We start from the raw sequence: 23,074 nt of genomic DNA on the forward strand, positions 1-23,074 counted from the left end.
CCAGCCCCTGCCACCCAGGGCTCTCTTCCCTTGTTTCCTCTCCAGTTAGAAAATGGCTTATCTCACGTAGAATCCAGCCTAGAAGAGGGATGCTGGGGCTGATGGCAGCTGGCTTCAGGTCTCATCTAGGCCTGGCATGGTCACCAACATGTGTGGTTTTATTTATTTATTTATTTATTTATTTATTTATTTACTTATTTTGAGACAGAGTCTCGCTCTGTCACCCAGGCTAGAGTGTAGTGGTGCAATCTCAGCTCTGCAACCTCTGCCTCCTGGGTTCAAGGGATTTTCCTGCCGCAGCCTCCTGAGTAGCTGGGATTACAGGAGCACACCACCACACCTGGCTAATTTTTGTATTTTTTTAGTAGAAACGGGGTTTCACCATGTTGGTTAAGCTAGTCTAAAACTCCTGACCTCAGGTGATTCACCTGCCTCAGTCTCCCAAAGTGCTAGGATTACAGGCGTGAACCGCTGTGCCCGGCCGAGGTAAGGGCAGGAAATGCAGGTGTTTTGATGCAGGTCTTAACAAGCCAACATCTGGCAATGGGACACACAGAGCAACAGGAAACCCAGCTCCCTGTCTTCCCTTTGGACAGACAGAAATCCCTTTCGGAGTCAGAACCTCTGGTTTCTACATGGGACCTTCTTCCAGGGCGAAGACTGTGTCTGAATACCCAGCACAGACAGACTTAGTGCTTGCCACACTGAACAGTGTTCTAGTTCCACCTACCTCGGGGCTCATCAGGTGACTCTGGGCAAGTCCCTTCAACATTCCGAGCCCCTTTTCTCATCTGTGAAATGACAGTAACAATACCTGTTCTATTCTCCTTGAGATGCCAAGTCGGCTGATGACCTCCATCATAGTTTCTTACCCTGGGTCCACGGGTGGACTTTGATGGGAGTATTGGTCCTTTCAAGGCATATATAAAACTTTATGTCTGCGCATTTTTTGGTTGCAGGGAAAGACTCTCACTTTTTTTTTTTTTTTTTAAGATGGGGTTATACCATGTTGGTCAGGCTGGTCTTGAACTCCCGACCTCAGGTGATCCGCCTGCCTTGGCCTCCAAAGTGCTTGGATCACAGGCATGAGCAAGACTCACACTTTTTATCAGTGTGCCAGCGGAGTTCTGAACACTAAAAATCACTGATGCATGCAAAAACATTTTGTATAGACGTAAGAGTGAAAGGGAAGTGAGAGTCTCTCTGAACCTACTCTGGGCTGCCTGATTAAAAAAGAAAAAAGACCAGGTGCAGTGGCTCACGCCTGTATTCCCAGCACTCCGGGAGGCTGAGGCAGGTGAATCACTTGAAGTCAGAAATTTGAGACCAGCCTGGCCAACATGGTGAAATCTTGTCTGTACTAAAATTACAAAAGTTAGCTGGGAGTGGTGGCAGGTGCCTATAATCCCAGCTACTTGGGAGGCTGAGGCATGAGAATCACTTGAACCCAGGAGGCAGAGGTTGCAGTGAGCCAAGATTGCACCACTGCACTCCAGCCCGGGCAATAGAAGCAGACTCAGTCTCAAAGAAAAAAGAAAGAAAGAAAAGAAAGTGAACCACCATAACCAAGTGCTTTCTTCACCTAACAAAAATACCACTGTGCAGAAACCACGTGTTGGCACTTTCCACAGGGAGCATCCAAGGTGGGGTTGGGTTGGTGTTAGGGGCTGTAGCCTGGAGCCTGGATCATATTGAGCATCTGAGAAGGGAACCTTGGGACCTGAGAAACTGCTCAGAAGAAGGTGTGCCTGGGGTTTTTTCTGACCTGAAGTGAAAGTGTGAAGTGAAAGAAGCCACAGTAGCAGCTGGCCCCCCGTTGCTGCTGTGTTTAAATCTCTCGGAGCTGGAGGCAAGGAGGAGGAGGAGGCCTTGCCTGTGGTACCACACCGGCAGTGGGAAGCTGAGATTGGATGCCACAGCTTCATTGTTTTTTTTGGGGGTTTTTTTGTTTTTTTTTGAGACAGAGTTTCGCTCTTGGTACCCAGGAGTGCAATAGCGCGATCTCGGCTCACCGCAACCTCCGCCTCCTGGGTTCAGGCAATTCTCTGCCTCAGCCTCCAGAGTAGCTGGGACTACAGGCACGCACCATCATGCCCAGGTAATTTTTGTATTTTTAGTAGAGACAGAGTTTCACTATGTTGACCAGGATGGTCTCGATCTCTTGACCTTGTGATCCATCCGCCTCGGCCTCCCAAAGTGCTGGGATTACAGGCGTGAGCCACCGCGCCCGGCCTAAGCTTCATTGTTTTTATCTCCAGCTGGGAATAGGGAGCTCTAGGTTCTAGTGCTTGTCCTGCTACCGAGTGACTTTGGGCAGGTAGCTTCTCCTAGCTAAGGCCTTTCTTTTCTTTTCTTAATTTTTATTAAAAAATTGCAGATAGGGTCTTGCTATGTTGCCCAGGCTAGTCTCAAACTCCTGGCCTCAAGCAGTCCTTCCCCCTCAGCTTCCCAAAATGTTGGGATTATAGACATAAGCCATCTTGCCTGAACATCTGGGCCTTTCTTTTCTCATTTTCAAAGCAGCTGGGTTGATGGGGTGATTCCCAGGGTCTCCTCCAGGAAACTTAGCATGTTGGATGACAATGTCACAGGTTTGGGTACCAGACCTTCCTGGATTCAAATCCAGCTCTGCAACTTTCAGGCTGTGTGACCTTGGGCAAGTTACTGCACCTCTCTGAGCCTCTGTTTCGTTCATTTGTAAACTGGGAGAGATACTGTCCATATCACATAATCATACAGACAATGATAGAAGTTCATTATCATTATACAGATAATGACAGAAGTTCATTATCATGGCACTGTGCCTGGTTTGCAGTAGTATCTAACCAAAGGCAGGAGATACTTAATAGAGTTAGTTTATAGGATTCTTACAGGATTCTGTACCAGGCATGGTGGCTCAGGCCTGTAATCCCAGCACTTTGGGAGGTGGAGACAGGTGGATCATTTGAGCCCAGGAATTCGAGACCAGCCTGGCCAACATGGCAAAACTCTGTCTGTACAAAAAATACACAACTTAGTTGGGTACAGTGGTGCATGTCTGCAGTCTCAGCTACTTTGGAGGTTGAGGCAGGACAATCACTTGAGCCCAGGAAGTCAAGGCTTCAGTAAGCAGTGATTGTGCCACTGTGCTCCAGCCTGGCTTACAGAGTGAGACCCTGTCTAAATAATAATAATAATAATAATAATAATAATAATAATAATAATGAGGCATGGTGCCTCACACCTATAATCCTAGCACTTTGGGAGGCTGAAGTGGGCAGATCACAAGGTCAGGAGTTCGAGACCAGCCTGGCCAATATGGTGAAACCCCATCTTTACTAAAAACACAGAAATTAGCCGGGCATGGTGGCAGATGCCTGTAGTCCCAGCTACTCGGGAGGCTGAGCCAGGAGAAACCCTTGAACCCGGGAGGCAGAGGTTGCAGTGAGCTGAGATCGTGCCACTGCACTCCAGCCTGGGCAACAGAGTGAGACTCTGTCTCAAAAAAATTAAAAAAGAAAAGAAGAGGAAAAAAAAAAGAATTCTGTGCTCCAGTCATGCCTGACCTTTGCCCGAGAGCTGAGGCAGATAGAACAATCCCTACTTAATCTCAGCTGACACTTTATCACCACTGAGGAAAAATCATCACATTTTGCAAAACCTGTTCAACTTGCAAGAATGACCCATCAGAAATAGACCAAGGAGACCCTCTTGACCTGATCCCCAGCTGGCTGGGCCCCTGCTGCTATGTCCAGTCACAGGAAGGGTGTCATGGGGCTTTCCTGCCACATTTCTTCTGCTAGTCCCCCTCTGTTTTTCTTCTTCTTCTTTTTTTTTTTTTTGGAGACAAATTCTTATTCTGCTGCCCAGGCTGGAGTGCAGTGGGGTGGTCTCAGCTCACTACAACCTCAACTTCCTAGGTTCAAGTGAGTCTTATGCCTTGGCCACCCAAGTAGCTGGGATTACAGGCGTGAGCCACCACACCTAGTTAATTTTTTTGTATTTTTAGTAGAGACAGGATTTTACCATGTTGGCCAGCCTGGTCTTGAACTCCTGACCTCAGGTGATCAGCCCACCTTGGCCTCCAGAGTGCTTGGGTTACAGGTGTGAGCCACCGTGCCCAGCCTGTTGTTTGTAACTCTTGATTGCAGTTGCAATAAAGTTTTTCTGGAGTTTGGGGCTGTAAACCGTGGGGTTTTTTGGTCCCAATCTTTGTGTGTGTGTGTGTGTGTGTGTGTGTGTGTGTGTGTGTGTGTGTGTGAATCTATGAATTATACTGAAAACACAAGTCAGGCTGGGTGTGGTGGCTCACACCTGCAATCCCAGCACTTTGGGAGGCTGAGGTGAGCGGATCATTTGAGGTCAGGAGTTCGAAACCAGCCTAGCCAACATGGTGAAACCCCATTATTACTAAAAATACAAAAATTAGCTGGGCGTGGTGGTGGGTGCCTATAATCCCAGCTTCTTGGGAGGCAGGCAGGAAAATTACTTAAACCTGGGAGGTGGAGGTGGCAGTGAGCAGGGATTGTGCCATTGCACTCCAGCTTGGGCGACAGAGTAAGACTCTGTCTCAAAAAAACAAACAAACAAACAAAAAATGAAAGAATGTCTAATTTATAGGTTAAGGTCAAAGGATTCTTACTTAGGTCTTCTCTATGGTTCCCTTCTCAAATGTCTATGGGTTATCAAAGAAACTCAGTCTTTCCCGTGGGGCTGAAGGATTCCATCCCCAGCCTGCTGTCCACTCAGCATTCATCACCCCCATCCAGGCTGTCTCGATTCATTCATTCTCCCTGGACCTTCCCTGGGCCTTCCTTTTTCATTGTCAATTCCAGCCTGCCTCCTGGGCAAAGTTGAGCTAAGTGATGTCTAAGGCCTCCTTCCACTTTAGTCAAGGTTAAGTACCAAGGCTTTAGAGTGAAACATCACTGGGTTCAAATCTCAAGTCAGCCACTGATAGGCTGTGTGACTTTGGGGAAAGTTACTCAAACTCTCTGAGCTTCAGTTTCTTCCTCTGTGAATGGGGAATCTAATCCCTATATTCCGTATGTGCAGATTAAATAGTTATTTAAAATTAATCAGGAGCTTGGTTGCCTGAGTGAATTATCAAGAATGTTGGATGTGATGGAAAGAAAAGGGTCCCGAGTTCGGAATCAGGTGCTCAGGGTTTGAGCTCTGGCACTGGCACCACCTGGCTCTATTGAGAAGCCACCTACTCTCTCTTGTCCCAATATTGCCATTTGAAAAGAAGATTGGGGGGATACTAATGAGTGCTTGGCATGGTGCTAGTACTTTCTACACATTATCTCATTTAAATCTCAAACAACCCTGCAAGAATCTTAATAATTATTATTATTTTCCATATTTTACAGATGAAGAAACTTTCTGGGAGCTGGATACTGTGGCTCATGCCTATGGGAGCACTTTGGGAGGCCGAGGCAGGCAGATCACTTGAGCCCAGGACTTAGAGACCAGCCTGGGCAATGTGAAACTCCATCTCTACAAAAAATACAAAAATTATCTGGGTGTGGTGGCATGTGCCTGTAGTCCCAGCCACTCAGGAAGCTGAGGTGGGGGAATCACTGAAGCCCAGGAGATGAAAGTAACAGTGAGCTGTGATCGCATCACTACACTCCAGCCTGGGTAACAGAGCAAGACCCTGTCTCAAAGAAAAAGAGAAGAAAGATGTTTCCGCAGCATTTTATTAAAAAAAGAAGAAGACGCCGGGCGCGGTGGCTCAAGCCTGTAATCCCAGCACTTTGGGAGGCCGAGGCGGGTGGATCACGAGGTCGAGAGATCGAGACCATCCTGGTCAATGTGGTGAAACCCCGTCTCTACTAAAAATACAAAAAATTAGCTGGGCATGGTGGCGCGTGCCTGTAGTCCCAGGTACTCAGGAGGCTGAGGCAGGAGAATTGCTTGAACCCAGGAGGCGGAGGTTGCGGTGAGCCGAGATCGTGCCATTGCACTCCAGCCTGGGTAACAAGAGCGAAACTCTGTCTCAAAAAAAAAAAAAAAAAAAAAGAAGAAGAAGAAAGAGGCTGCTCATGGTGGCTCACACCTGTAATCCCAGCACTTTAGGAGGCCAAGGTGGACAGATCACCTGAGGTCAGGAGTTTGAGACCAGCCTGACCAACATGGTGAAACCCCGTTTCTACTAAAAATACAAAAGTAGCTGGACGTGGTGGCGCATGCCTATAATCCCAGCTACTCCGAAGGCTAAGGCAGGCAAATCACTTGAACCCGGGAGGCAGAGGTTGCAGTGAGCCGAGGTAGTGCCATTGTACTGCAGCCTGGGCAACAAGAGCGAAACTCTGTCAAAAAAAGAAAGAAAGAAAGAAAGCGAGAGAGACAGAGAAAGAAAGAAGGAAGTTAGGAAGGAAGTTCATTCTTGGAAAGAAAGAAAGAAGTAAAGGAAGGAAGGAAAGTAGGAAGGAAAGAAGGAAGGGAGAGAGAAATGTGGCCAGGCGCGGTGGCTCATGCCTATAATCCCAGCATTTTGGGAGGCTGAGGAGGGTTGATCACTGGAGGCCAGGAGTTCGAGAACGGCCTGCCCAACATGGTGAAACCCCTTCTGTACTATAAATACAAAAAAATCAGCTGGGCATTGGTGGCGTGCACTTGCAGTCCCAGCTACTCTGATGGCTGAGGCAGGAGAATCACTTGAACCTGGGAGGCGGAGCCTGCAAGGAGTGGAGATCCTGCCACTTGTACTGCAGCCTGGGCAACTGAGTGAGACTCTGTCTAAAAGAAAAAAAAAAAAAAGAAAGAAAAAGAAACCTGCTGAGGACATTGGGGTCCATGCTCTTGTCCCTTTCTCTGGAAACATAGGATCCCATCCAACTGCTTTGCATTCTTCCCTCCCACCTCCAAATACTTGGTAAATTAACTTATCAGAAATCTGCCAACACGGCAGGGCCCAGTGGCTCACGCCTGTAATCCTAGCACTTTGGGAGGCTGAGGCAGGTGCATCACCTGAGGTCAGGATTTTGAGAACAGACTGGCCAACATGGCAAAACCCAATCTCTACTAAAAACACAAAAAAATTACCCATGCATGGTGGCGCATGCCTGTAATCTCAGCTACTTGGGAGGCTGAGGCAGGAGAATCGCTTGAACCTGAGAGGCAGAGGTTGCAGTGAGCTGAGATCGAGCCACTGTACTCCAGCTTGGGTGATAGAGGGAAACTCCATCTCAAAAAAAAAGAAAGAAATCTGCCAACAGGACAGTTTTGTTGAGTCTTTTCGAATATCTTCTTCCTCTTTCAATTATTTTATACGTCAGCAACTTCTCTTTTAGAGAATGAGCTAATAATGCTCGCATTCATAACACACTCGACAATTTATACAGCCTGGGAAGGCTCACGGCTATTATGTGAGGCGGGTGTTGCTCAACTATTCCGTGAGCAGAGATTCAGAGGGGGCAAGTCATTTGCCCGGAAGCCCATAGCAAGTGGCAGGCAATGCCAGGACTGGGGTCCCTGTGTCACGACAAGGTCAGATTGGTAAAGACGCAGGATCGAATGCGTGACTCTGCACAGGGCAAGGGGCCCTGACACCACGCACAATCTTTTGTCTTTATTTCCAGAAGCAAATCCTATCTCTTTTCTCTCTCTTTTTGACTTTGCATTTTTCTGACCATTTTTTCCCAGTAATGCATTCATTGCTACCATTAGCTGGCCTGAGCTGTTGTTATTATTATTTACTTTTTGTAGAGATGGGGGTCTCACTATATTGCCCAGGCTTGTCTCAAACTCCTGACCTTAAGTGATCCTCCCACCTTGGTGTCCCAAAGTTCATGATCAGATTTTGGGCATGAGTCACTGAGCCCGGCCAGGCCCTAGACTTGAGTCCTTTCCCCACTTTGCTGGTAGAGTCCTGACCCTCTCACCCACAGGGATTTGCCCATCAGGCTGTTGGGCTTTGCAGTTAGATAGCACTGCGTTCCGATCTTGGCTCTGCCAGGTATTATTAGCTTTGCGCTCTCAAGTCAAATCACTCACTTCATTCATTTCTTTCATTCAGTTTCCTCATCCATAGAACAGGCATAACAAGTAGTGCTTGTTCCATCAGTGGTGGTGAGGCATGAAGATTAACTGAGTTAGCTCAAGCCTGATACAGTGCCTGCCCCACACAGCCCTCCGTGAATGGCAGCTTATATATCCTATATATGTGTACCCACTAGAACTTTCTCCTCACTTTCTTAAGTTCTTTGCTAGTTGGTAACCAATGAGAGTGACAGTGTCAGCTCTGCTGTGCCCTTGGGCTGGTAGGGGGAATGTCAAAGAGGGAGGGGGGAGGCAGGAGGGAAGGTGGGGACAGGAAAGCAGAGGGGGAAGACTCTGTCTCCACTCAGAACTTTTGGGGATGAAATAACAGGAAGCTGAGATTGTGCTAGGGAGCACCTGCCAGCTTGCCATCATAAGGAGAGCCCTGGATTAAGGAGACAGGCAGGATGCTGGTCTAGTCCCAGGTGGAACTGATGGCTGCATAACCTCAGGCACAAGAGTCCCCTTCTCAGTAGGTCCATCTGCACCAGGAGTGGTTTTTTGTTGTTGTTGTTGTTTGTTTTTTTGAGATGGAATTTCGCTCTTGTTACCCAGGTTGGAGTGCAATGGAGCGATCTCAGCTCACTGGGACCTCTGCCTCCTGGGTTCAGGCAATTCTCCTGCCTCAGCCTCCTGAGTAGCTGGGACTACAGGCACACGCCACCACGCCCAGCTAATTTTTGTATTTTTAGTAGAGACGGGTTTACCATGTTCACCAGGATGGTCTCGAGTTCTTGATCTTGTGATCCAACCACCTCGGCCTCCCAGTGCTGGGATTATAGGCATGAGCTACCGCGCCCAGCCTGTTTGTTTGTTTTTTTACAGAGTCTTGGTCTGTCCCCCAGGCTGGAGTGCAGTGGCATGATCTTGGCTCACTGCAGTCTCCTCCTCCCAGGTTCAAGCAATTTTCCTGCCTCAGCCTCCACACCTGGCTAATTTTTGTATTTTAAGTAAAGACAGTGTTTCACCATTTTGGCCAGGCTGATCTTGAACTCTGGACTTCAAGTGATCTGCCCACCTTGGCCTCCCAAAGTGCTGGAATTACAGGCGTGAGCCACTGCACCCTCCCAGGAGTGGTTTTTTGATGAGATCTCAAAAGGTCCTTCCAACATGGAAGTTATGCAATTAGTCACACGGGGCAGAAGATGGGGGTGTTGTCGGATTGCAAAAGAGCTGGCTTGAGAAAGGCAGATCACAAAAGCCTGGAGCAGCACTTCTCAAACTTTGTGGTCTCAGTGGCCCTTTACTGTCTTAAAAGTCACCCTGACAATAAAGAGCTTTCGTTGATGTAGGTTACATCTATTAGTACTTGTTGTACTGGAGAACAAAACTGAGAACTTAAAGAAAATTAATATTCCTATTGCATATTAATAGAAGTAACTTTTTTTTTTTTTTTTTCGAGAAGGAGTCTTGCTCTGTCACCCAGGCTGGAGTGCAATGGCAAGATCTTGGCTCACTGCAACCTCTGCCGCCCAGGTTCAAGTGATTCTCCCGCCTCAGCCTCCCGAGTATCTAGGACCACATCTGGCTAATTTTTATACTTTTAGAAGAGACAGGGTTTCACCCTGTTGGCCAGGCTGGTCTCGAACTTCTGACCTTGTGATCCGCCCACCCTGGCCTCCCAAAGTGCTGGGATTACAGGCATGAGCCACTGCACCCGGCCTGAAATAACATATTTTTTTTTGACATGGAGTCTTGCTCTGTCACCTAGGCTGGAGTGCAGTGGCACAATCTTGGCTCACTGCAACCTCTGCCTCCCGGGTTTAAGCAATTCTCCTGCCCCAGCCTCCCTAGTAGCTAGGACTACAGGCACCTGCCACCACATCTGGTTAATTTTTGTATTTTTAGTAGAGATGGAGTTTTACCACATTGGCCAGGCTAGTCTCAAACTCCTGACCTTGTGATCCGGCCACCTCAGCCTCCCAAACTGCTGGGATTACAGGCATGATAAAATAACACACACACACACACACACACACACACACACACACACACACACATATATATATATATATATATATATATATTTTTTTTTTTTTTTTTTTAGATGGAGTTTCACTCTTGTTACCCAGGCTGGAGTGCAATGACGCAATCTCGGCTCACCACAACCTCCGCCTCCTGGGTTCAGGCAATTCTCTTGCCTCAGCCTCCTGAGTAGCTGGAATTACAGGCAGGCGCCACCATGCCCAGCTAATTTTTAGTATTTTTAGTAGAGATGGGGTTTCACCATGTTGACCAGGATGGTCTCGATCTCTTGACCTCGTGATCCACCCGCCTCGGCCTCCCAAAGTGCTGGGATTACAGGCTTGAGCCACCACGCCCGGCCTAAAATAACATATTTTTAAACGAAAATAACTTTTTTTGGCAAATCTCTTTAATTGTCTGGCTTACGAGAAGGCAGCTAGATTCTTATCTCTGCTTCTGCATGCAAACTGTTGCAATATGTTGTTGTGGTTCAACTATGTGAAGAAAATGAATTTGCCACTCTCCTGAGTGCTTCCTTTGTGGCAGGCACTGTGAAAGGCTTTTTACAAGCAGCGTGTCCTTTTCTGTTGTTGTTCAAATCCGTACTATATATTATTTTTCTAAGTTATTATTATTTTTTTGAGACAGAGTCTTGCTCTGTCACCCAGGCTAGAGTGCAGGGGTGTGATCTTAGCTCACTGCAACCTCCGCCTTCCCAGGTTAAAGCTATTCTCCTGCCTCAGCCTCCAGAGTAGCTGGGATTGCAGGCATGTGCCACCATGCGGGGCTAATGTTTGTATTTTTAGTAGAGACGGGGTTTTGCCATGTTGGCCAGGCTGGTCTCAAACTCCTGGTCTCAAGAGTTTGAGACTCCGCCTACCAAAGTGCTGGGATTACAGGTGTTAGCCACCACACTCGGCCCGTACTATATATTATTTTTAAATGTTTTCATTTTATTTTTGATGGAAAAATAATAATTTTATATATTTATGGAATAGCAGTGTGATGTTATGATACATATATCAAAATTGCTAAAAGAATAGATTTTAAATGTTGTTACCACATAGAAATGCTCTGTCTCCTTTATCCTCCAAACTGCCCTTGGAGGTAGATTGTCTCATTTTCACAATCTTATCTGTGAAGAACCAGAGGCTCAGCTAGAATGGATTTGCCTGAGGTCACAAAGTTTGTAAATGACAGAGTCAGAATTCAAACACAGGCTGCTGTCATATACCTGGTGCCAGACCCCGGCCACAGAAGTTGGGCAGCCTAGATGCGAAATCACCTTTGCAAAGTTATGACTGAAACAGTAAAGAGATCTAATTAACCAATTCCATCTTGCTTCTAACGTCCAAGCTGTGCTTGTCCATTCCTAGGCGTAGGCTGAACTAACTTTGGGACAAACTTGGTTTGTAGTTTAAAACTGAGACGATAGGCTGGGCGTGGTGGCTCACACCTGTAATCCCAGCACTTTGTGAGGTCGAGGCGGGTGGATCACGAGGTCAAGAGATCGAGACCATCCCGGTCAACATGGTGAAACCCCGTCTCTACTAAAAAGACGAAAAATTAGCTGGGCATGGTGGCGCGTGCCTGTAATCCCAGCTACTCGGGAGGCTGAGGCAGGAGAATTGCCTGAACCCAGGAGGCGGAGGTTGCGGTGAGCCGAGATCGCACCATTGCACTCCAGCCTGGGTAACAAGAGCGAAACTCCATCTCAAAAAAAAAAAAAAAAAAAAAACTGAGACGGTAACAGCTCTTTCCCAAAATACACTTCCTTCTTGCCTGGGGACTAGATTGTCTTTGTAGGGCTAACATTAGCCACAAGATTAGAAATTATAGTTTAGGGCCGGGTGTGGTGCTTCACGCTTGTAATCTCAGTACTTTAGAAGGCTGAGGCAGGCTGATCACTTAAGGTCAGGAATTAAGACCAGCCTGGCCAACATGGTGAAATCCTGTCTCTACTGAAAATACAAAATTAGCCAGGTGTGGTGGTGCACACCTGTAATCCCAGCTACTCAGGAGGCTGAGGCAGGAGAATTGCTTGAACCCAGGAGGCAGAGGCTGCAGTGAGCCGAGATCGTGCCACAGCACTCCAGCCTGGGCAACAGAGGAGTCTCCATCCATCCATCCATCAATCAATCAATAAAGGTTTAAGAGTCATGCAGCTGGAAGCCACAAGATTTTGACCCTCCCTAAACTGCTTTGCAGATCCTGCACTTGATGGATCAGCTGGTACCACCCAAATCTATAAATTGGCTCATCTGATCTGTGGCCCCCTCACCTATGCAATAAGGCAGCTTTGACTCCCTGTGATTTCATCCCTGGCCAATCAGCACTCCTGACTCATTGGCTCCCCGCCAACCCACCAAGTTGTCCTTAAAAACTCTGATTCTCAGGTTGGGCGTGGTGGCTCATGCCTGTAATCTAAGCACTTTGGAGGCTGAGGTGGGCAGATCACCTGAGGTCGGGAGTTCAAGACCAGCCTGACCAACATGGTGAAACACCTTCCTTAAAAAAAAAAAAAAAAAAAAAAAAAAAAAAAATTAAAAAAGAAAAAAGAAGGAAAGAAAAAAAACCCTGATTCTCAAATGCTGGGGAGACTGATTTGATTAATAATAAAATTCCCATCTCCTGCACAGCCGGCTCTGCATAAATTACTCTTTATTGCAATTCTGCTATCTTAAGGAATAGGCTCTGTCTAGGCAGCAGGCAAGGTGAATGCCTTTGGGGCTTACAGATGGAGAAGCAGAGGGTCGCTCTTATACCTGTGGGCAACCCTCTCTTCCCTAATCTCATTTTTATCCTTCCCAGCTTGGACCATTTTACTGAACCATGCTTCCAGAACCACCATTAGTCACCAGGACACTAGACTAGTTTCTCCAAGGGAGTGAGAGCCCATTGTTTTGTTCCCTCCTGTATCTTTTTTTTTTTTTTGAGACAGAGTCTCACACTGTCACCCAGCCCAGGCTGGGGTGCAGTGGCACAATCTCGGCTCACTGCAACCTCTGCCTCTGGGTTCAAGCAATTCCCCTGCCTCAGCCTTCCAAGTAGCTGAGATTACAGGTACCTGCCACTACACCAGCTAATTTTTTGTATTTTTAGTAGAGACAGCGTTTCACTATGTTGGCCAGGCTGGTCTTGAACTCCTGACCTTGTGATCTGCCCACCTCAGCCTCCCAAAGTGCTGGGATTGCACCGTGCCCAGCCACACCCCTGTATTTTAAGTGAAGCTACGTCACCCGTGATCAGTGCTCAATAACTGTTTATTAATAGATTGGTTGGAGGCATTCTCTCTGACACATGTGAACATCCTCAAGGAGTGCAACCTGCTTTCTGATTTCCAAAGTGAGGCTAGGTGCAGTGATTCACACCTGTAATCCCAGCAATTTGAGAGGCTGAGGTGGGAGGAGCCCTTGGGCCCAGGAGTTCAAGACACGCCTGGGCAATATAGGAAGACCCTGTCTCTACAAATAAAAAATATTAGCCAGGAGTAGTGGTGCGTGCCTGTGGTCCCAGACACTTGGGAAGCCGAGGTAGGAGGATCACCTGAGCCCAGGTGGTTGAGGCTACAGGTAGCCGTGATCGTGCCACTGCATTCCAGCCTGGACAACAGAGTGCGACCCCAGGCTTTGTCTCAAAAAAAAAAAAAAAAAAAGAAAAGAAAACAAGCATTTTTTTTTTTTTTTGAGACAGTCTCGCTCTGTCGCCAGGCTACAGTGCAGCGGCGCAATCTTGGTTCATTGCCATCTGCCTCCCAGGTTCAAACGATTCTCCTGCCTCAGCCTCCCAAGTAGCTGGGACTACAAGCGCCACCACGCCCAGCTAATTTTTGTATTTTCAGTAGAGACGGGATTTCGCCATGTTGGCCAGGATGGTCTCTATCTCTTGACCTACCTTGGCCTCCCAAAGTGCTGGGATCACAACAGGGAGCCACCGCACCTGGCCAACCAGCATTTTTTAAACTTGCATGGGTAAGAAGGGCATGCCTGCTGTAACACACCAAAGGTGCTCCTCAAAGGATGAATGGATCAGCTTTGTAGAACCTAAGCTGCCAGGCCATAAATGCAAGGGTGAAAATGGGATTGTGGGGAGCTGCACTTTAACAATAGCTGGTTGTGTAAAATGCAATTAATCCTCACAGTCAGGGAGAGTGGTCCTATTATCATTATCTCTGTTTTGCAGACAAGGAGACCCAGGATCGAAGATGCAATGATTTGCCTGAGGCTGCACGAAAGGGCAGAGCCTGATGTGAACCCAAACCTGTGCCCAGGCCTGCATCTGTCACAGGGGCCTGCGTCCTAGTTGCTTAGCTGGCTCCTTCGGCTTTCTCCTGGGGACTCTCTAATCATTCTGCAGGGCCCTTTGAAATGTTAAAAAATGGCATTCAGGCTCCCCATTTTCTGCTTCACCAGATTCCAGAGTTCACACTGCCTGAAGACAGCCATCTTCGCTTTGTCCCACTAGGGAGCTCCCTTGTGATCCAGGGGATGTCACTCAGATACTCAGATCCTGTCTTTTTTTTAGAGTCTCGTTCTGTCACCCAGACTGGAGTACAGTGGCACAATCTCAGCTCACTACAACCTCTGCCTCCCCGGTTCAAGTGATTCTCCTGGCTTAGCCTCCTGAGTAGCTTGGGATTACAAGTGCCTACCACCACGCCAGGCTAATTTTTTGTGTTTTTATTAGAGACAGGGTTCCACCATGATGGCCAGGCTAGTCTCGAACTCCTGACCTCAGGTAATTTGACTTATGCTGTCTCCTAAATGCTGGGATTACACGTGTGAGCCACTGCATCTGGCCAATCCTCCTTTTTTTTTTTTTTTTTTTTTGAGACGGAGTTTCGCTCTTGTTACCCAGGCTGGAGTGCAATGGCGCCATCTCGGTTCACCGCAACCTCCGCCTCCTGGGTTCAGGCAATTCTCCTGTCTCAGCCTCCTGAGTAGCTGGGATTACAAGCATGCACCACCATGCCCAGCTAATGTTTTGTATTTTTAGTAGAGATGGGGTTTCACCATGTTGACCAGGACGGTCTCAATCTCTTGACTTCGTGATCCACCCGCCTCGGCCTCCCAAAGTGCTGGAATTACAGGCGTGAGCCACCACGCCAGGCCTAATCCTCGTTTTTTATAGCAGGAACTACAAGGCCTGTCTCCCTCTTTCAAAGAAAGCCTACTACAGAAAAGTATTTGATGCTCTGTGATATTAAAGTGTAAGTAAATGACTGGTAAGCAGGTGTGGATCTCCCTCATCCTGAGGGTAGCCTGTTACTGGTGAAATCTCAATCAGTCATCGGGAAGTATGCATTTGTATGGGGGTGGGAGGAGCATTGTTCAAGTCACACCTGGAAGTGGCCAGTCACCCCTTCTACCCATGAAGTTCTCTTTGTAGGAAAGGAAACTTTCATACAAAGTAAGGCATTATAACCAGGGGACAGAGACGCCTGTCCCCTAATAATGAGGACTTTCTTTTTCTTTCTTTCTTTCTTTTTTTTTTTTGAGACACAGTCTTGCTCTGTCACCAGCTGGAGTGCAGAGGCACGATCTTGGGTCACCACATCCTCTGCCTCCTTGAATCTCTGGGTTCAAGTGATTCTCCTGCCTCTGTCTCCTGAGAAGCTGGGATTATAGGCATGCACCACCATGCCCAGCTAATTTTTGTATTTTTAAGAGAGTCAGAGTTTCACCTTGTTGGCCAGGATAGTCTCGATCTCTTGACCTTGTGATCCACCTGCCTTGGCCTCCCAAAGCGCTGGGATTACAGGCATGAGCCACCGTGCTTTGCCAATGAGGACTTTTCCTGGTGGCTTCTCTATAAAGCAGTAGGACAGAATGTTCACGTGGTGAACATTCTGAATCGCCTGCGGTTTGCCTCCAGGCCACTCCACCTCTTCCTGGCTTGGCCAGATCGCAAAGGGCAGGGCCCCTGCCCTAGCCATGTTTCTGGTTTGCTTACAGGGTTGCATCAGTCAGCGGTTGAGGTTGCAATTCAGGCTGGTTTGGGGAATAGAAGAGGGGAGTTTGTGAAGCGATGTGGAGAGCCATGGAGGCTCAGTTCTTGAAACACCCTGGTGATTATGACACAGTAGCAACTAATACTGAAATTGGACCTACTGTATACAGTGTGTCAGGTACTATTCTCTGCACTTCACTTTTTTTTTTTGAGATGGAGTCTGGCTTTGTCGTCCAGGCTGGAGTGCAGTGGTGCAATCTCAGCTCACTGCAACCTCCACCTCCCAGGTGCAAGCAATTCTCCTGCCTCAGCCTCCAGAGTAGCTGGGATTACAGGTGCTTGCCACCACACCAGCTAGTTTTTGTAATTTTAGTAGAGATGGGGTTTCACCATGTTGGCCAGGCTTGTCTCAAATTCCTGACCTTAGGTGATCCACCTGCCTTGGCCTCCCAAAGTGCTGGGATTACAGACGTGAGCCACCTCGCCTGGCCATCCTTGCACTTTATATATTAATTTATATATTCTACACAACTAGTCCGTGAAGGGAATGAGTATCACTCTTGTTCTGTCGTTGAGGAAACCAGCATCAGCAGAGAGACTTGACTCACGGAGCTGATAAGATCTGTGAGTGGTGGCAAAGGAGCTTGAGGGGACAAAGGGACAGCTGGGCAGAGGCTGATGGATGAATTAAACCTGGCATGGGTGCTCAGGCTGTGGAGAGATGAGGAACGGCCAGGGATAGGCCAGACATCTGGGGAGCTGACCCTCCTGTGAGTTCCCTCTACTTCTCTATAGTAGAATAAATTAATGTGCATGTATGTATCTGTTGGCTTTTGGTCCCTGGGATCATAACAAAGAAAGCATGTTACAATCTCTGGCCTGGTATTCGGGATCGAGTGAGATCACAGGACACTCTATTAAGCCCATCTCAGGCCTTGGGAGCCAAACTTGCAAGGTGGCCTGGATTTCTAGTTCCCGTTCCTGTTCTGTGTAAAACAAACAGATTCTCAGTTGGTTCTGAACACAGGTTCTCAGTGGGTCCTGAACTTATTCTCAGAACCAACTGAGAACAAGGAGGAAATAGGTAGAGAGAAGCAGCCCGAATCATAGTTGTAAGTTCTGATTCTGCTCCCACTCTGACGTCTTTTGGAGAACTAGGCTTTAGTTGTCTTCCTCCCTCAGACTCCCCAGTAGTGGGAGTCCAGGCCAACACCACTGTGCCTGCCTCCTGCCCCTTATTAAAGCTGTGGTCTCTTGGGCAAATTACATCACCTCCTGGCGCCTCACTGTCCTCATCTGTAAAATGGGAATAATGAAAACACCTCCACTCAGGCTGTTGTAAGGATTAAATGGGGTGTGTGGGACAGAGAAAACAGTTTTACAAACCCCAGTGAGAATTACTGGAGCCATTTCAGAATTTCCTATGGCCCATGAAAAAGGAAGTAATTTTAAATCAAATATATGATTTTCAATAAGCGTATCATTTGAAATTTTTCTCTCTCCTTCTCCCTTTCTTTCCCCTCCCTCTCTCGCCCCCTCCCTCCCTCCCTTCCTTTCTTCCTTCCTTCCTTCCTTCCTTCTCTGAGATGGAGTTTTGCCACGTTGCCCAGGTTGGTCTTGAACTCCTGAGCTCAGACGATCCGTCTACCTAAGCTTCCCAAGCTGCTGCCATTACAGGCATGAGCCACCACACCTGGCCAATTTATACTTTTGAAAAGTAATTTTCTGTTTGTTATATGATGAGAAAATGTTATATATGAGAAAATAGGTCTCACTTAGCTGGGAGTGGTGGCATGTGCCTGCAGTCCCAGCTAATTGGGAGCCTGAGATGGGAGGATGGCTTGAGTCTGGGAGGTCAAGGCTGCAGTGAGCCATGCCTGAATTACTGCACTCCAGCCTGGGTGATGAAGTGAGACTCTGTGTCAAAAAAAAAGAAAAAAATACGTCTCAGGCCCCTATTTGCATGCCTCTCTATATGCCTCACAGGTGTTAGATCTCTTTTATGCCCAGTACCGGGAAAGAAAGAATATATATTAGCCTTTCTTCTTACCAATCTTTGAAATGCTGTGAAGTACTAGGACCTCTCTGATATGTCATATAAGAAATTTGATCAAGCCGGGCGCAGTGGCTCAAGCCTGTAATCCCAGCACTTTGGGTGGCCGAGGTGGGTGGATCACGAGGTCAAGAGACCGAGACCGTCCTGGTCAACATGGTGAAACCCCGTCTCTACCAAAAATACAAAAAAATAGCTGGGCATGGTGGCACGTGCCTGTAATCCCAGCTACTCAGGAGGCTGAGGCAGGAGAATTGCCTGAACCCAGGAGGCAGAGGTTGCGGTGAGCCGAGATCACGCCATTGCACTCCAGCCTGGGTAACAAGAGCGAAACTCCCTCTCATAAAAAAAAAAAAAAAAAAAAAAAAAAAAGAGAGAGAGATCGAGACCATCCTGGTCAACATGGTGAAACCCCGTCTCTACTAAAAATCTAAAAAATTAGCTGGGCATGGTGGCGCGTGCCTGTAATCCCAGCTACTCAGGAGGCTGAGGCAGGAGAATTGCTTGAACCCAGGAGGTGGAGGTTGCGGTGAGCCGAGATTGCGCCATTGCACTCCAGCCTGGGTAACAAGAGCGAAACTCCGTCTCAAAAAAAAAAAAGAAATTTGATCAGATAAATGTCATTTATGAATCTTGAAGCAGGCCAGGCATGGTGGCTCATGCCTGTAATCCCAGCACTTTAGGAAGCCAAGGTGGACAGATTACTTGAGGTCAGGAGTTCAGGACCAGCCTAGCCAATATGGTGAAACTGCATCTCTACTAAAAGTACAAAAAATTAGTTGGGCGTGGTGCCATGTGCCTGTAATCCCAGCTACTCAGGAGGCTGAGGTAGGAGAATTGCTTGAACCCTGGGGGTGGAGGGAGTAAGCCGAGATCACGCCACTGCACCACACTCCAGCTTGGGCAGCAAGAGCGAGACTCTGTCTCAAAAAAAAAAAAAAAAAAAAAAAAACCACTTTGGGAGGCTGAGGCGGGCGGATCACGAGGTCAAGAGATCGAGACCATCCTGGTCAACATGGTGAAACCCCGTCTCTACTAAAATTACAAAAAATTAGCTGGGCATCGTGGCGCGTGCCTGTAATCCCAGCTACTCAGGAGGCTGAGGCAGGAGAATTGCCTGAGCCCAGGAGGCAGAGGTTGCGGTGAGCCGAGATCGCACCATTGCACTCCAGCCTGGGTAACAAGAGCAAAACTCCGTCTCAAAAAAAAAAAAAAGATGCCATCTCAATTCTGCCACTTGGGTTCAAGCGATTCTCCAGCCTCAGCCTCCTAAATAGCTGGAATTACAGGCATGTGCCAACACAGCTGGCTAATTTTTATTTTTATTTTTAGTAGTAGAGATGGGGTTTCACCATGTTGGCCAGGCTAGTCTTGAACTCCCGGCCTCAAGTGATCCACCCACCTCAGCCTTCCAAAGTGCTGAGATTTCAGGTGCAAACCACTGTACCCAGCCTCCTTGTATTTTCAACAACAGTTTCTTTTGACATCAGTTTCTACGTTGTCTTTAATCATTGGCTCAGTAAGTGTATAAATTAAATGATATCAGATTAAGAGCAAAAACCATGTAAAGTCATGTATCAGCCAAAGCTATGGATAAATTATTAATGACCTGGTTGGTGAGTCATGAGATAATTGTTCAATCTATCCCCTTTCTTTTCTTTCTTTCTTTTTTTTTTTTTTTTTTTTTTTTTTTTTGAGATGGAGTCTTGTTCTATCACCAGGCTGGAGAGCAGTGACACCATCTTGGCTCACCGCAACCTCCAACTCTCTGGTTCAAGTGATTTCCCTGCCTCAGCCGCCCAAGTAGCTGGGATTATAGGCACAGGCCACCATGCTCAGCCAATTTTTGTATTTTTGGTAGCGATAGTGTTTCACCATGTTGGTGAGGATGGTCTCAATATTCTGACTTCATGATCCACCCGCCTTGGCCTCCCAAGATGCTGGGAGTACAGGTGTGAGCTACCAAGCCTGGCCAACTATCGCTTTTCAAAAATTTATTTTGTTTTTGAGATGGGGATCTTGCTCTGTCACCCAGGCTGGTGTGCAGTGGCACAATCTCGGCTCACTGTAGCCTTGAATTTCTGGGCTCAAGCAATCCTCCAACCTCAGCCTCCTGAGTTGCTGGCATGGCAGGGGTGTGCCACCATGCCAGGGTATAACTGCTGGATTTGATTCTTCCACTTATCCTAGGAAGATCTCACACATTGAGAAAAATATCTTCTAAATATTACAATAATTATTCACTACTTTTTAAAAAATGGAAACAGGCATCAAGACCTTCTAATGATGTGAACCTTCTGGAACATCTCCCTCCCTGGTGGGAAAAGATGGTAGAAAGTAGTGGGAAGACAGTCTTGGGTTTGTCTCCCGTCTCCACCTGTCTAAGCCTTGGGACCTCATCTGTCAAATGGGCCTGTTGGAAGGGAGGGAGGGGTACAGAGGGTCAGTGAAGCACCCTCTGGCTCCTCCCTGGTCCTCAGTGGGCTCTATTCCCCAGCTTCCAGCTTGGTCAGATTTCCCAGAACCCAAACAGATCCTGGGGAGAAACAGGACAAACTCATTGAATTTAGGCCGAGGCAACAATGTGAATGCAGCTGTGGCTCTCAAAGAGGAACTTAGGGGTGGCCTCAACCTCTAGGGAGGCAATGGAGCCGCTGAGAGAGGGGTGGGTCGGTGGGGTGGGGGAGTGGAAAAGCTGCCTCTGACTCACTGTGTAAGCAGATCAAAGACCTCCTCTCTGGGCAGTGGGAGCAGGTTGGGTAGCGGAGGAGAAGCCACGAAGCTCACGGGACACTGAACCACGAAGTCATCTCTGCTCAAGGACTCACCCACATCCTTCCCAACAGGTTGGAGCCCCAGCAGCCTTCACTCCCTCACCTGCTGGGGAATCCTTCCCTCCCTGCTTGGCCCTAACCCCACTGTGCAGTTCCTCCCCCGCTGACCTACCTCATTAATCTGCCCTTGTCTGCCATTTCCTCTCCTTGGCATTTGAGGTCTTTGCTGCATGGCGTGAAGACTCAGTACATCCTTTCCCTCCACAAGAAATGGAGGGAAAAGGGAGCAGTTTATACTGTTCTGGGCTCTGCTGGAAGAGGGCTGAGACCCGATCTTACTCTTCTGGTGGTCTCTGTGGCATAGCTGGGGGCTGAGAGCCTTGGCTATGCGTGGGTTCCCACTCTGCACTCTCCTGAGACCTCAGTGTCCTCGTTTATAGCTTGGGGAGAGAAAGAGAAGTACCTTTCCAGGACCGAGGTGAGGATTACATAAAATAATGCCAGTGACAGCCCTAAACACAGGCAGGGAAGGTTTGTCAGAGATCATCATGAAAACGGGAAGTCACCTGGGCAAAGGCTAGAGCCTCAGGGTTTTGGCACAGAATGGACACCTTGAAGGACTGGATTGGACTGTTCAGTTTGGGGTGGGGGGAGAGAAGTCAGCCATATTCATATAATATCTCCCCAATATCCTCCCCAGCATAGGTTCTCAGGTTGTCCATGTGATGGCATCTGAACCACAACCTTGCAAGCAACACAATAAAGACAGCCCTGGTGATGGCTCCCGAGCCTGCACTGAATCTCCGCACCCAGAGGCGTTTCCTCTCCTGTTCTCCGATTTGATTCCCACCACGACATGGCTTGGTTCTGGCTCCAGACTGACCTGGACTTGAGTCTCAGCTTTGCCTTTACCACCAGTTGTGTGACCGTGGACATGCTTCTTTTTTTTTTGTCTTTTTTTTTTTTTTTTTTTTTTTTGAGACAGGATCTTGCTCAGTTGCCCAGGCAATAATAGCTCGCTGCAGCCTCAATCTCCCAGGCTTAAATGATTCTTCCACCTCAGCCTCCTGAGTAGCTGGGACCACAGGCATGTGCCACCAGGCCTGGCTAATTTTGAATTTTTTGTTTTGTAGAGACAGGGTCTCACTATGTTTCCCAGACTGGTCTTGAACTGCTGAGCCCAAGCTATTCTCCTGCCTGGGCCCCCCAAAGTGCTGGGATTAGAGGTGTGAACCACCATGCCCAGCCCCCTGGACAAGTCTTAAGCTTGTGTGAGCTTAGTTTCTCACCTTGCAAACATGATTAGTCATAGCAGCTCCCTCTTCAGTTGCGGTGAGGAGTGAATGAGGAAAGGTCACAGAGCTCAAATGCATAGCAAACGTTTCACCAATGTTTGCTAAAGAAACAAAAGAGAGCTCCTTTGAGGCAGGTTGGGAATGCTGTGAGAGTGTCATTTTTAGAGTTGAAGAAACTGAGGTTCAGAAAGGTGATGTGACTTGCCCCAGGTCACCTGAGTAACTGATGAGGGAGACTGGGGGTTCCATGCGATTCCACATGATTCCATGACTGACAGCAGGAGCTCTGAGCCCACAGTACAGGACTCCCCTCACGCGGGCTCCACTGTTCCTCGGCTGTGTGACACTACTGAGCCTTGGTTTTTCCTGTCTGCAAGATAGGGCTGCCTGTCTCTTTTCAGAGAGTGCCCTTTGCGTCTCCTGGCTCAGGGACTTTTTGCAGGGGTGAGAGTAGGAAGACAGAAGCTATACGAAGACAACCCTTCTTCCTGTACTTTCCTGAGAACTGAGAACCTGAGCGCAGTGAGAAGGTTAGGCTACGTAGGTGGGGGGTGGGGAGAGAAGAGTATCCATCTGCCATCCACAGCCAAGGGGAGAGGAGAGATTGTCCCTGATTGGGAGGGGACCAGAGGTCGTGGGCTTGGCTTTCTGGGGAGATAGTGGGACCTCTGGGGGAAGTCACTGGGTGATACATCCTGGAGGTCAAAATAAGACAAGGTGGTTTCAGTTCTTGCAAAGAATCTGGACTCCAGGCATGCCGGGGAAGTGGGCAAGGCTGGACTTCAGATGATCAAGCCCGCTTGGGCAATGGGCATCCATCGTAGGAGGACCCAGGAGCCTCCCTCATGCTTATGCTCTGTATGTGACCCTCTGGGTCAACGTGTGATGCAGAGAGGTGGGGGTGGGAGTGAGGGAAGCTCAGCGCACTTGGAGACTCCATTTCTCCTAGCCCAATAGGATGAGGCTCAGAGTCCTACTGAATGTGATTTAATCTGAATAAGGGAAAGAACATT

The 23,074-nt window shown here is 48.0% G+C and overlaps 1 protein-coding gene across 3 annotated transcripts in view; it reads right to left on the bottom strand.

Annotated features, from left to right (window-relative positions):
• CNR2 (cannabinoid receptor 2) overlaps window positions 1-23,074 on the bottom strand; it is a 40,078-nt gene that overhangs the window by 14,961 nt on the left and 2,043 nt on the right. The window contains exon 2 of one of the 3 annotated variants that reach the window (XR_012512343.1): window positions 17,506-22,162. The exons of the other annotated variants lie outside the window; for them this stretch is intronic. The gene's annotated coding sequence lies outside the window, so the exon portion shown is untranslated. Of the gene's footprint in view, window positions 1-17,505; window positions 22,163-23,074 lie in introns of those variants that run through there. 3 annotated transcript variants of the gene reach the window in all.

The sequence above is a fragment of the Saimiri boliviensis genome, chromosome 11, assembly GCF_048565385.1.
Source record: "Saimiri boliviensis isolate mSaiBol1 chromosome 11, mSaiBol1.pri, whole genome shotgun sequence".
Taxonomy (NCBI): Eukaryota; Metazoa; Chordata; class Mammalia; order Primates; family Cebidae; genus Saimiri; species Saimiri boliviensis.